Source organism: Glandiceps talaboti, chromosome 2 (genome assembly GCF_964340395.1).
Source record: "Glandiceps talaboti chromosome 2, keGlaTala1.1, whole genome shotgun sequence".
Lineage (NCBI taxonomy): Eukaryota > Metazoa > Hemichordata > Enteropneusta > Spengelidae > Glandiceps > Glandiceps talaboti.
Genome location: NC_135550.1, coordinates 27,124,309 through 27,140,533, shown reverse-complemented (window position 1 = coordinate 27,140,533; position 16,225 = coordinate 27,124,309). Strand labels below are relative to the sequence as shown.

Here is a 16,225-nt window from a genome sequence, read left to right as displayed (position 1 = left end):
GCTATCAGTCTAGTGTACATACATACATACATACATACATACATACATACATACATACATACATACATACATACACAAACACAAACATAAACACATACATACATACATACATACATACATACATACATACATACATACATACATACATACACACATACACACAGACAGACAGACAGACAGACAGACAGACAGACAGACAGACAGACAGAGATTTTACAATGACTATGGCAGTTCAGTTGTGTTAAAAGTGATCCTTATGAATTCAAATATCAGGAACTAAAAAGTCATGATCTCGGCTTTCTCACTATATTTCAACAGCTGTATTTTGTATTGCTTTGCCAGCACTTTCAATTTCCACAGTGGATTTAATAGCATTATTCAAGGGCAAAAACAAACAATTCCATGCTTTACTCTTTTCAACAATATCATTCAACCATGTCAAACTTACAGGCAATTTGACAAAACTTAGCAATGACAAATGTGAATTGACAATTATAAATGCCATCTATCTTTGACAAATACTTGAAGCAAACATTACATCATCCGATCACTAATTAAGTTATATAATTTGCCACCTGGGTCTCTCCTAATACTCAATAACCAAACACCTTTATAACCTACTATTTCACATATGTCCACCTTTGTATCAGTACAGTCCAAGTTATGTCTACAAATCCATTCCAATCACTTCTGCTAACATACATTATGTGTATCACCTACCGTTGGATCTTTCCTCACCAACTGCCAATGGGAGTGTGCTGCTAAAGAGCTACCTGGCTTCTGCTTTATATTGTGTTCAATGGGAGTAACATAAGGTGCTCTATAGTTGCCTCCCTAGGTAAGAATAATATATACCTAATGGGTTGTAGCAATGTCTAGTCTATGTAGCCTGATGGTGTTATAGATAATGAGCCACTGGCATTGATAGACATAAAATGTGTGTCTGAACCACTATACTCAAACTAATATATAGTGAATATGAATGATGCAAAGGACAATTTCTGTCATAGTTTGTTCCAGGTTCTTTCCTCTCATGGCTCTTATCCAGTAGCACTCGGAATAGTTGAATCTCATGATAATGGTATGTTCACAATCTACTCTAGCAACAATGTAAGCTGCTTGCTTTATAATTGGAATACCTGGATTTATAAAAAACCTTGTCCGTTTGGCTCTTTTTTGCTATACGAATACATACACGTAATTGATGTAAAACAACTTTGAATAATAGTCCATTTATGTCATTATGCTACTAATTATGTCGAAAGGTTGATATTTTCAACGACTTAAACTCAATGATCATCTACAAACATCTTGACATCAACAAGTGACCAAAAGACTCAATCAATGCAAAGGATGCTATAGTCACAGATATACTAAGAGTCTTCTTTTCCATTACAAATTTCTTTCTGTTTTTCACTAAAATTTGTTGCCTCATTCTAATGGTCTTGGGCTGGTTTGTGTCTAAACTGTGAGTGTAATTGTTACTCAGTTTTTGATAATTACTACAAGTACAGTTTGCTAGCATTTATGTTACTGGTACAACTTTATTTAGAGTAGCCTGATAGATCCAGTCTTGTTTCGGCTTACATGTAAATATAGCCCCATACATATATATGTTGGGTAGTGAGTGGTTGAAGTAAAGTGCACCACCAATTGGATCTTCCAGACTATATTTAGAGTGGTTTTGAATATATCCATAGAGTTTTAAACCATTATCTTTGACTGTACAAAATATATTAAATATAGTTGTAGACAAAAGGAAAAATATTACAGGTACTTATTTGATCAAGAATCACTACAATGAACATACTCTTGTTTTTGTAAATACCTGTGTATAAACATTAAAATAAAATTCCTGAACTGGGTAAATTATTTCTGACAAACTGAAATCCTTCTTCATACAGCCTACAAATAATTAGTTAAAGTGAGGTAAACCATACGTCTAAGACATTCACAAGGAATCTTCTGTCACGTAGACACATCAATTCTGACAGTAAACTATATAAAGCCCTTGTAATCAGTGATCTAGCCCAAGGGAATATGTTGTAGTATATGGGTATTAGACATAATGTTGAAAGGATTGGACTATATGGAGAGGCTTAGACCAAATACACGAATTTGTCATTCCAGGATTGCAAACTAATACAGATTGCAGACTTAGAGCAATTTAAAATACAAAAACGATATAGTCTATGCACAACTAGAAGTAGATAGACTGTACTGTGAAATGTACACAAAGTTCAATCCAAACGTTATATATATGACAGTTATTGATTAGTCCAGCGATTCCACTTTGGAAGACATAGCGGGATTTCACAATAATTCTTGTGGAATAATAAATGTGCAATTGTGTTGCTTTACAGCTTTCTGTTTACTGTACAGCCAGGCACATGATCATCAACTTATTATATTGAATCTGAAATTGCATACAAGCTATGAACTAATGGCCAACTAGCTCCTTGTACTGCAAAACTAGAGAGAGTATAGAGTTTCAAGTAAGTGATTTTTCTAACATTTCAAATGTTTTTTGTTTAAATAATACACAAACAATATACAGACACTAACAGCCACAAGTACTTAATTAAGACATACAGGATATTTTTTAAAATTGAAAACTCAATCACATTTTTAATCACTGATTGTAGAATGTTTGTATGTATCTGACTTACTGTGTTTCAGTACATTTGTTTACTGTGTTTAGCTACATGTAGCTAGTAACAGTAAACTCACAATATGTACAAAAAAATGAACTTACAACAGAGAGAAAGTATATACTGTAAGCTCTCAACACATAATCTGCTTACAATTACTGGAATTATTCAACTATCCTGCAGCCAAATATTTATGTCATCACCATCAACCAGATTGGGAAGTCTTCGTTCGTCACCAAAACTAAGGACATCACATGGCTGCCATATATACAGACAAACTACTGGTACCAAAAATATGATAGTGAATACCAAATGCAGAAAGTGCAGCACTGTATTTGTGTTCTATATACAATCCCTATTTACATTTACATTTACACAATGTAATGAAAATCCATTCAGTTTTTTCTCTCCTTACGTCTACTTAATGAAATCTGTCCTACTGCTGGCAAATGAAAACATAATATTTGTATTTTGCTATCACCATGCGGTAACCATAAAGGAAATAGTAAACAAAACAGTGAAGTTGAATAAAAAGCAATACAAATTTAAGTTGAATAAATACTGTTCTGTACAGTCATATTTCTGCCTGGAATTGTAAATGTATGCGTAGTCATAGTAATATCTATCCATTCGTCTGCTCCCCAACTGTTAGCTTAGAGCATTTTCATTTTTTCTGCCAATAGTTGAATATTGATTAAAGAATGCAACAACAGCATTTCAGGAAATACTATAAAATATGAGTTATAAAGCTACAAGACAAAGCTGTTATCACTATATAAAATATTGATGAAAACTTAACTACGAGGTGAATTATACAGACATACACTGTCTGATCTATTAGGCAAGTGAGCACTAAAGAGAACTACACTGTACACATCAATTTGTATGTAAACTCATAGTCACCAATTAGTGTGTTTATATGTAGATTATTATGGTATACATTTGTGAATTTGAGACAGTAATTACTATCACAGACATTGCATTGTCTTCTGCTTCAAATATAATAACACTATTTCACAATGAAGGCAATATCTCTTTCCAGTGTCAGCAGTATACGTGACAATCAAAGACTATTCTGGTAGAAACTATATGAAATCTACCCGAGTTAGTGCCACAGTTCTCCACAAAATTATTGTACAAGGTGTAGAAACATAAGCAGGTTTACTATAGTATACCCTCCTCCTCTTACCAAGGTTCTGAAAACTTTATATACATCAAGCAGAACGCTTATCTGAGTTTGTGAATTCATTACAGTTAGCTAACATGCAAGTATGTTATTCTGTCCCATCTGTCCATGTTTTGTTAATGGTTTAATTTTGAGTCCTTACTGACTTTGCCACCAAGAGGAACTTATACAATATGTACAGTAACTCTGTGAGGCTCACATATTACATCAGATGGTAATTTATTATACAAAATATGTGTGTGTGTTTTCCTTTCGCAGCTGTGTTATTTTTTAAACAAATTTCCTTTCATGTTGATGTACAAGTATATTTCAAAGATAATTTTTATGCAATAATTAATTTCAAGGACAGTCGTATGATTTTTTGACAAATTTCCTCTCATACATGTATGACATGCAAATATATTCAAAACTAATTTGTTATGCAATAATTCAGTTCAAAATAATATAACATAAAGTTCTATTCATTTTATTTATAGAAATCTTAACACAATTTCAAATTCTTTCAAAGATATTATTGTTGGCTTAATCATAAATAACACTGATTAATTCTTCTGCATATGTCAGCTTATAATAAAAATGCAACAATAAATTTTAAATATTTTATAATTATGTTATTCCTATCATGATTTGTATGTTATTACTTGTCTAGGTGGACATATGTTGCTCTTTTTCTCCATAACCAATTAAATTAGCATTTTACATGAAAGGGCATAATCACACAGCAAACCACAAACAGCAAGTGAAGCATATTTTTCTCCCATTTCATATTCCTTTCATTAGCCAATCATCTCTTTTTGAGTTGGCTGTGAGGTATTTCTAAGCTGTTTCTGTGTTTTCTTTACAGATTTGGCTCACCTGTATCATTATGAAATAGAAAAGTGTAAATCTGGTAACAATATTATAGTGGTACCAGCAGTTTGTTGTACATCTAATTTGAGTTGGTAAGTCTGGTACTATCTGAGGATTTAGTTATAGTATTCGTATGTCTATTAAATTTTCTATGGTTAAGCTAATACTGCCTATTTGACATTGAGGGGGGGGGGGGGGTCAAAGGTCACGATGTCAATAGAAAGCTTTGCAATGATAACATGTGGACAGATACTAATATAAAGTCTCTATCTACTATTAAAGCTTTCAATGTTACTTGGCAAAATGTGAATTTTATGACAAAATTACCTTGAAGGTCAAGTTAATTGAACATGGGCATAGACACTAATAAAAGACTCTGTCTACTATTCTTCCGATATTACTACACAAAATGTGAATTTTTTCAAAAATGGCTGCCATAATGGATGTTATTGCGAGAGTCAAGAACTAAAGTGACATGCATATGCACAGGATATATTTGATGTTTACTGAAAGTGTGGTTGAATTTGGACATGCAAATTGAGATAGAGGTGGACATGGATGGACAGATGGACACACAGGACCCAACATAGTAGCCCCCCTCAACTTTGCCGTTAGGGACTATTAACCATAAGGACATTTCAGTATATATTTTCAAATGCTGATACAACATTCTAAACATTGATAAAGGGTCTCTTGTGCTCAAAATGTCTGGTTTAATTATTACTGATTTCAACAAATCATCATTTTTAATAACATAAGCAGATACCTTTCAGGATCAATGCTGGGGATTTCTAAGACATGTACTTAAAGGGCAAGGGTCAGATCTGAACATTTTTTCTCAGAGATTTTTGTTTCATGATATAGAGGATCACACGTGTTATTGTACTTACTGGAACATCCAATGAGAGTGAAATCTGTGATATAACAGTCAGGCAAACCAATAATAAATAAATGATTTGATGTAATACCTTTTGGGTGTATCTAAAAAGTGCCATTGACATCAGAATCATGGCCAAAATGTACATGCTCAAAACTGTCAACACTATACTTGGTATTTTTATGCTGTTTTCAGAGCAAGGACCGACAAAAATGTGACAGTGGATGACATTTATGTAAAATGGTGTCTCAAGTTAACCCAGATTCCTTTAAAGGCCCATGATTCAATCCCAAGCTCTTATATTTAATAGTGTTATCTTTTCAGCAGAGACCGTTTTCAGCACTATTAATTTTTTTTCTATAGCTCTGCTCAGTGAAAGTTTTCTCACCCAGATATTGAAAGATACAAATTTGATCCACCCAGTTGACCACCATGTACTAGAAAAAAACAAAATCAAGTCATTCATATTTTGTTAGTTTTGAAAGTACATTTTGCCTGTCATGAGACTTAAACCACTAACACAACACCTAGGACTTCCCACTTGACAACCGAATACAATAACACTAAACTTGTGTTACAGATTGCCAAAAACAAAAAACTCATTCAGAGTAATACAGAACTGTGCCATGAAATTTCTACTAACTACACAGCGTGAGTGATCATTTCATTTCACAGGGACCATCATACATTTTACAGAAACTGTGATATAATATTGCACAATATGGTGACTTTTCACAACACAATATCACAATTAGACTGACAGATCAGCCATTGTGGGTGTGGTCTAATCTTACAATATGGTTAGATATGAAATGATAGTTGAATTGGTCCATCCTTTTTAATGGGTTTTCATTACCCAGCATAAATCAACAACATAAAAGTTGTCCCGGTTCAATGTTGAGGATGAATTATGAACAAAGATATATTGATATGGTTGTATTCAACAGTACCAGTACATTGTTTGCCAAGATTAATAACAATACGTTGGGATTGATAGACATCGCATTAGTGAAGGTTGGCATCATTCAGTATCAGGCAATTTAGAAATGGTACAAAGTATGCTTGAATGGTTTTCACTACTATAATAATACATCATCTATATCAAGAGAATTTTCATATCTATGCATATGCTGAGCTTATATCAATAAAGGCTCTACAAATTCTTTATGCCCAGACTGCACCATTGCAGACATAATAAGGAACATTTTTGCCAACTATGAAGCAGTGCTTGGCAAAGACTAGTAATGTAAAGATATAATAAAAATTACATGTCAGCTAATGCTAAAAATGTGCTTGAAATGAGGCAAAGTGGGCCTTCATGGAAGATATAGCCAAAACTACAAATTTAAGCATGTACAATGTTACTTTTTTTGGTATATACTTTGAGATAGAAATTGTAGTTCAAAGTCATGATTTTTACCAAGTGAACCCTGTATACAACAATTGTACCATAATGATATCTCTGACCCTAGAACCATACACCACATCTCTGATACACACACATGTAAGTTCTTTGATATGCACAAAATATCTTGACTTTGGTATAAGACCATACAATCCAGGATCATGATGACTATCAGGTAAAAACACAATTCTATATGATAATGTAGTAACCTGTAGAATCACTGAATAATATTCCTACTACACAGTCTATGTACAACATGTTTGAAGAGATGGGCTTCGACATTTGACTCAAAATCACACATATTGTACTACTGTGAAGCAAGGACATTTGAAATAAGTTTAGAGTTACTGTCCTTAGCTCACCCATTGCACTAGTAAATTCATAGTATATCACTGTCTTTTATCTGATATTCCACTGATTTACTTTTTATTACTAGCAAACTTTGGCCAAACATTTTTATTTTTGCTAATTATTTTAAGCAAATGGGCTCCCCCCTAAAATATATCATGATAGCTTTGCATATAAATTCCTTTAAACCCCTACCAATCACCCCCAACCATACCCCCTTTCCAATAATTTCCCAACATTATAGCATCTGGTACAGAGAAAATAAGGAGCTAACCAGAATGCTGTTATTGCCTATTTGGCCCCCGGGATTTGGCCTCCTGGAACTCACCTATTAAATCAAATTCTACTACATGTATATTAATTTGACTTCCATGGAGACCTCCAACCAATAAAGTTGAAAAGCTGTAGTAAATTAGTGAGAGCGGCTGATTGAAGTGACACTGAATTTGTAAGACTCACAATATGAAATAGTATGTTTTTATAATTTCATACGATTTGAACATATTAAATTGATTAAGTTAACCAGAAAGTAATATAACCTTCGAAAACGGTCTGTGAACTCTATAAATTTCACTTTACATGTAGGTATGAAATACTGGTTACCTGGTATACAAATTTCTCACTCAGTCTTGTTTCTTGACATACAATGCAGCTAGCTGTGTAACACACAATGAATGGTTACGCTCATTTCTTTTGTTTGACACTAGAGGGCATACTTCACAAAACAAAAGTTGACAGAAAATGAACAGATGAGTCTGATGTAGTATTTCATACATATATTTCATTCATACAACAAAGATTCACAAACCTTTACACCGGTTCCAAAATTACTGTGCTATATTTTCTCTTTTTTGATGTCTGTGTGACTGCCAGGCCTATTCCGCTGTAATCACCTATGTAGATAAAACAAATTGACATCTATAAATCACAAGTTCTATACTAACTGATTCAATGTAAAATAAATAAGCCATTTGGAAATAATTTGGTGGTTAATCACTTCAGATATTGCCCTCTGTTGGTAACCAATTCAAGAGAGCTATGAAAGTGCCAATGTCAAATTTACTGCATCAACATAGTTGGAAAATTGAAATGCTGTTTTTATTTTATGATTGCTGAAAAAGTAGTAATAAGAAAATAATGAAAAAGGAAAGTTCAACTTACAAAGTCTATATAATTATAATATAATAATACATTCATTTCAGAATGTCAACCTTAGTACAAATTAAGATGACAGATATACATGTAATATTTTAATAAAAGTCGACAAACAAAGTATAATTTGTCGAATATGATGTTGTGTAAATTCTGATAAAGACAAATCAAGTCTTTTACATTGTATTTACATAACCATAGAAGTAATGTCTAAAAATTTAATTAAATTTTCCACTCTAGCAGTTTATTATTCCAATAAATGACCAAGTAACTGTCAAACTAAAATACATTTTTAGTCAGGCAGGTAATGGTGTTATTCAGCGATTTGTGATATTGTGTCATTGCATTAATAAATGGGTTCAAAATTGCTTTTCCATTATAAAATATGGGATACTGTACTAAGAACAAACATTTGGGTGACACTTCAGACTGAAACATTTGAATAGACTGAAGCATTCATTGTGGATGCTCACAGTAAATGTTCCCGTTTCAGTCAACATTTCCAGAGCGGTTACCAATATATAGCATGTTTCAAAATATGTTATATTATTTCAAAGACCCATATACCATATTTACAGAAATATCTAAGACCCACCAGTTATTACAAAGAAGCTAGCCACGATGTACCATATTTACTAATATGAAGGTTGATTGCATCATTCATCCATATATAATCACCTTCAACTTTTCACAATGTATTTGTCTTTTTACTGATGAAGAGGGTTTACATGGTGGATGTTCTAAGTTAAAATAAACACTCAATTCAAAGGTATAACTCCTAAACTTGTAAACATCTGATTAAGACAAACATTTTGCACTGCAAATTTCAAAAGAAAAATTTTCATTTTCAAATGTGTCTGTGACTCGGAACTTTTAAGGAAAATTTAAACTTGATTTTGTCAAATACTCGGAAAAACAAACTAAACTTATTTTATTTAAAATATTGTTAGTATTACAATATACTACCGGTATCAGTGCCATATACATGTACATGTATGAACTAGTTATTGACCCTTACTACAAACACAATATTACACTTTGTATAACATCACAACACAAACTAGCCATGTTTATGCATTCAAATATATATATTATAAGCTAAATAGTAAATACCAGCTTTTTTGTGCCCCAGGAAATTAAATGCTTGCTAGTGAATATACAAACATAGCCTTTACAAGTGTAAAATTATATATTTCAACAACAATGGGAATACATGCATTGGTGCAGGTTACAGCATGAACATCAAATTTTTAAAATACCATTTCCACTTGCTCTGAAAACTTGGTTTCATTTCCTTTTTTGCTGAACTTATTACTACAATGTCACATGTGATGATAAACTGCTTCCCTTGCTAATAATTCAAGACTCACTTTGAAAGACAATTATCTCTGCCAGTGTACATATACAACATTGTCAGTGATGTCAATAGTTAATTTGATTCAGGCATTACAATGAAGTCAGAGGAACTACATGTAACTATCCAAACTAGTACTGCATACCTTTTAAAATTGAAATAAACAGATATCTGAACACAAACCTGCAAAGACATCATTTTCATGATTGTGTTGTTACCATCAATGATCATGACTGTGTAAACTAAACCTACACATTGTTGATAGTCGTTGGTTGTGTCCAAGAGTAGAACACCTGGCAACTGTTTTTAAGGTAAATGTACATACAATATATCTATTATGACATACTGCTTTGGATGTCATTAGCTTAATATCCAGATGTAAACCTTGTAGACTGAACGCAGTGAAATTCAGAACTCGTATTTACCATCTGAGATTTTGTACGTCTTTATACGAGGCTACTTATGTCAAAGAGTCACTTCACAACTTTAGACCAGTCACCTACTTGTAATGCATATCATGTAACACCCACACCTAAAATGACCTGCTGAGTGTTCTGTTGTTGTAAGTTTGGTAAAAAATACCAGCTTATTTATACATGTATACACTTTGAGATGACTACCACACTTGTAAACCAACCATAACCTTTCAGAAAAACACTTGAAATATGAAAATCATGTATAATTACAGTAAGATCATAGCTTCATACTACTTTGCATATCAATATCAGTTTTCTCCCCATAGAAATGCAAGGCAATGCATGCTGATTATACCATAGACCCCTGTATTTTGTGATAACAACTAATATGGCCACCTACAGACTCCATACAATGCTATAACTGCTAATACAGCCACCTACTAATTCTATACTAAAGTGGTTTGATTGGATTTGTCTACTCACAGTCACAGGACTCAATGTGTCATTCACAACAGGACTAAAAAAGGCTGCTGAAATGAATATCTTTTACACTACAGTACCTACCATGAAATCAAATTTCAGATATGATGGAAACGGGGCTCTTGAAATACAATCTAGACCTGTCAGTCTATCAACAAATTACGTGTTTAGTACATCTTTTTGTACTATACATGGAAAGAAGAATAAATGAAAAGAATTTGAAACATGAAATCAAAGTATAGAAATTTATTTCATTTTTAACCATACTACAGACAAGGTATTGAGAGCATAAGAGTTGTCAAAATTGTAAACATAAGTATATGTATATGTATACAGCAATGGAACAAAACAACAATCATAAATTTTATCAAATTTCCAGTATTATAATTTAGGTCTGCTATATGTATATAAAATTTATAACATAATAGTAATCTTTGGGTATACTACTCAGTGCATTACTAATTTGTATTCAAATTTTATCAAATAACATTAAATTTGGTGTATTAAGTTCATCATGTCTCCCTTTAGAGACAATTTTATGACACTTACTAGGCAGATGTCTTTTTGCATACACACTGAAGGGAAGAAATAAACTTGAATATTAAAGTGTGACAATTTGAGACATCCCTTGTGGAGTTGATGTCTCACTTTACAGTAAAGGGTTGGATTTTAATCACATCCTAAATAATTAAACAGGCCTTGAATAAATAATTAAACTACTTGACAGCACAACAATCATTACAATGGATTTCACTATCAGGATGTAACTTATTAATGACTTTTTTTGTGGGCTGAATAATGTCTGTCTGCTATTCTAAATGAGGTGAGCAGACAACATACAAAAACAGAGCCATTGGAATCTGTGTACCATAATACAAGTCTTTCAACTCATAGATATGACAAAGGAGCTAAGTACATCTAGCAATGATGACTGTGCTATTAAAAGTAAACATTTTTGCGTTCAACATATCTCAGATGTTAAATAAATGGAACAAAAGACTTGAAATATTTCTTTTTTAATCTTTCCAAAATTCCATCACTCTTTCATGCATTAAAATCTGTTTTTAGAAAATAAGAAAGTGGCTAGAACTTTGACAAATTATCTGCTACTTTGCAGACATATGGTGAGAACAAAGTTTGTCCAAATTCTGTCTTTCACAGACCATACCCATGTGTGTGAATGTAAATACTGCATATTGAATGGTTTCACCTGTGGTTTTATATTCTGTTCCCAACTTTAAAAGTTACCTAGCAAACAACTCTTTCAGTTTTAATACTAGTACATGTATATTACAAAAATAAACTTGACAATAACACTTCCTCAGAAACGGTAAATCTTCTGCAACATTAGGTTTTTATGCTGAAAACAAATATAAATTTTGCTAGCTACTTTTGTAAAGGTTTTAGCACCCTATCAACTAGTAACAACATCTGGAAATCTCGAAAATTCTAGACTATGATATGAAGCCCCATGAACCTAAGTAGATTTGACAGAAATACCATCTCTGAATGAGACATCTCTGAAATCAAACATCACTGAAATCAGACAGCACTGAAATCAAGCAGCACTGAAATCAAGCAGCACTGAAAATTTGAAATCAAGCAGCACTGAAATTAAGCAGCACTGAAATCAGACATCACTGAAATCAGACCGCACTGAAATCAGACAGCACTGAAATCAAACAGCACTGAAATCAGACAGCACTGAAATCAAACAGCACTTAAATCAGACAGCACTGAAATCAAACAGCACTGAAATCAGACAGCACTTAAATCAGACCGCACTGAAATCAGACCATTACATGATTTCACTGCTAAGGTGAGTCACAATGATATCTTGCATTCATAGAATCATAGCTTGGGTTCATTAGTCAGTCTTTAGATGCATTCATTAGCACTTGTTGTTTGTCAGTATATGATACACGTATATACTATAGACTCTATCATTACACATAAATGGATAACTGTACACACTTGAATACAAGATAACCATCATCACTCAGCCTTTTTCACAACTGTCAGTAAAAATAATTGGTCCTGTTGTTAACCTACTCACACAGCAATCATCCAACAACTATAAATGACAGGTACTGCATGTAGTACGATATCTAGGGATTTTGATATGTGTTAAAATACATCTTAGATTGTAAATTATGTCAGGTTGTTCAGCCTGATACAGACTCCTCAAACTTATAGTGTGGCATGAGTTGTATCTTAGAGACTATATATTCCCAAGAAGTTCATAATGACAAACTATATCTTGGAATTTCTAAATAGGCCATGTTGTGTTCAACTGAATTTACATGACAAACAATACAATGTTGATTTCCTACTGTGTAGAAATCCCTGTGATCTAAATAACTATTTAACCATGACAACTGCTTAACATACATGTAGACTGCAAAACACAGTCAAAGGGGTGACTTCAATAGTCGATGGTATACATTAGGTGTGTGAAAGAAACATACTGGCTATAAGTGGCAAACATGACTACATTTTATAAAAGAATAATTCATTTAGCATTTTAAGGTATATTGTTATCACACAGTAGAATTCCTTGAAATTATCAAGTTAAACCAGATAATCCAATAGTAATTTTCCAAAGGACAGCCTGATAGCCTGCTAAGTGCTTTCCAACAAAGCATTATAAAGCTTATCACTCAGAAGAAATCCAGGGTGATGTTAATTTCTAAGATATTGGTGATGAATTATCTTTCTAACTACTATCCACTTGTCATGAAAACAAAATAATCTAAAAAAATTTAACTGAATGTGGATGGAACTTACAATCTACTGCAAAATACAATGTCCTTATGTATTTAGTGGTAATTGCTATAGTATAAAGCACATACAAAGTCAGTCTGGTTTCAGTTGGATTATTTAAGAACTATTGTGTTGGTTCTCTCTAAAATATCACAATGACAACATTGAAAGTACTTAGTCCTAATTTCTTAAAAAGATAAAACAGACAAAAGATCATCATTGCCTTTAATATCCCATTTATTTTACTTCATTGTTCCTTTGAATACAACCATTATAATTAGAATAGTTACTTTACATAATGACCTGCTCAGTTTCGAATACAACAGGTTGTCACTTTGGCCAGCATTCACATTTGTAGGCGTTCACTTGACTAATTGACAAAGTCTGTACATGTACTATTATAATCAGCATGTCATTAACTAAAGACAATGGTATTCCACAAATATTACAGTAACTAATGAAGCTATGTAACGAAACAAAAATTGAGCTGAACTACTACATGTATGGCTTGGCTCTGAACATGTCTATACAAGGAAACATATTCATTTTTGTACCATGTGATATCATGTATTTAACAAACATACCAGTATTGAAGCTTTGCAGTCATGGTACATCATTACATGTATATCTAAAACATCAGTGACTCCTGCTCATCCTAGTGTATTGGGGAAAGTTTGCAAAGTGGTAAACTGACATGTAGTTTATATTATCATTCAGTGATCAGATATCAAATGTGTACATGTATCATGATATTGTAGTACTGGTGCAGAAGTCTGACTGATACTGAAACAAATGTGTAAGCTACAGAGAATTTCAATAATGTCTCACTTTTAGACTGTTCAACAGGGGGGCAATTGTAGTTATTTTATTAACATATATGTACATGCATCCATAAATAGTATACACTCACCCTTGTAGACATATTGAAGTACCATCAAATTTGTAAGGAGACCAAAAATCCATATATTTTCTTAGCCACTTTGACTGCAACATGAGCGTGTATGTGTGTGTACGTTATCATACCTTTCTGAACTAATAGCAACTAACGAAACCATTCTCAACACCACACAAGGACCAAATTCCACATTCTGAAAGCCCACTCTTAATCCTTCAGATATAGATACATGGCATCCACTGTCACAAATAATCCATCAATCCAATGATTTACCCCATCTCTCACTCTTCTTCTCATTGGTATACCATATGTTCTGTTTTTCTACATTACATGTACACATGTATCTTCATTTTCTCTGTATCCATTTCATGTCTATGTAATGTATCTTATTATGTATTTTTATTGCAATTGCACAGAAAACATTTTATGGATGCATTGCCATTAATAAATATATAAATAAATAAATTAATAATTAAATAATAATGAATTGCATTAGAAAGCTGAGATACCTAAATATTTCTTATCTGAATACTCAAAATGCAACCATTCTAGTAAATGTTAATATCACATCTGCCTATTTCCATCACTTGTTTTCTTTATTTTTTTCTTGTCTAAAAAGTAAATTTAATGATTTGAAAAAAAAAGTTTTTAGTTTAAGGAAATAATACATATACATACTAAACATAGCTACATGAAAAAAAGTTACCATAGTATATCCATGGATGGTACAGACTTCATAATGTTACAAATCTATGCACAAATCCATGCATATTATAGTACAGGCAGTACATGTCTCAAATTGCATGCAGATAAAGTTTCATCTAATTATGGCAGGCATCTCTGTGTTCCGATGATGGGTACTTTTTTCTCTCTCTGAAAACTAAAATTCTCTATCTCCTGGACTTGGTATCTGGTAATACCAAATGTTAAAATGGTCTTTCTATCTTCCTCCTTGTTTAGTCTACAGATATTCTCTAAACATTAACGTTAACACTGAAAATTTTTGTTAAATACAAAAAAACCACTGATATCAAATTTGACTGCTACAGAATTGGAAGTGAACTTGAACACCAAAGTCAAATATCCATACTGAAACAAATGACATCTGATAGTGACTGTGAAGAAGAAAAGAAAATGGGGGCACCCATACTTAATTCTCAGTCTCCGGTCAGTCGGTTGATAAAAAAAATTAAAAATTAGGTGTATGTATACAAGTTGGCGATTCTTACTTAAATTTCATAATCATATTTTACAACGTAATAGTTTGAATGACTTAGAATTAACAATTATAATTTATTAAAATCAGAAGGAAACTATGAACATTTTTGGTCAGTCGGGTCATGAGAAACACAGCTTTAAGTATCATCACCCTAGGACTTGGGATTATCAACATCCACAAACTGCAGCTTAGGATCTAACCCTCTGTGAGATTACACTGACATAGCAGTATGAAAACCTAATGCAGTATTTCCAGTATACAAAATATGACCAAGTGTGTCATGCATTCAAGCTGGATGCCACTGATAGTCATATGGCACATTATCTTACTATAGCATTACCATATTTCTTTTGTTCCTCTACAACCAGAATGTATATGTACAAGTGATCCTAAACAGCTTGCATAACACAGACACTAACTAAACACTGTTCTAGTTTTATCATTAGCACTTTTACAGTCAACTAATGATAATATTTTATCCAGTCCCTACGATGGGATTCCACAAAATGTATGTCTTGTCCTTATCAGAATCTCATGCTTGTACACATGTATGCATTGCATACCTCATATTCAGGTACAGGTCCAAATGAAAAAAATAACAGTACTTTGAAAATGATATCATGAAAAGTC

At 32.7% G+C, this 16,225-nt stretch overlaps 1 protein-coding gene across 2 annotated transcripts in view; it reads right to left on the bottom strand.

Moving 5' to 3' along the window:
• The window catches only part of LOC144450500 (alpha-(1,6)-fucosyltransferase-like), a 49,349-nt gene that overhangs the window by 31,567 nt on the left and 1,557 nt on the right, over positions 1-16,225 (bottom strand). The window contains exons 1-2 of one of the 2 annotated variants that reach the window (XM_078141148.1): positions 10,006-10,065; positions 8,125-8,209 (exon numbers count right to left, since the gene is read on the bottom strand). The gene's annotated coding sequence lies outside the window, so the exon portion shown is untranslated. Of the gene's footprint in view, positions 1-8,124; positions 8,210-10,005; positions 10,066-16,225 lie in introns of those variants that run through there. The other variant, XM_078141141.1, reaches the window with a different exon arrangement.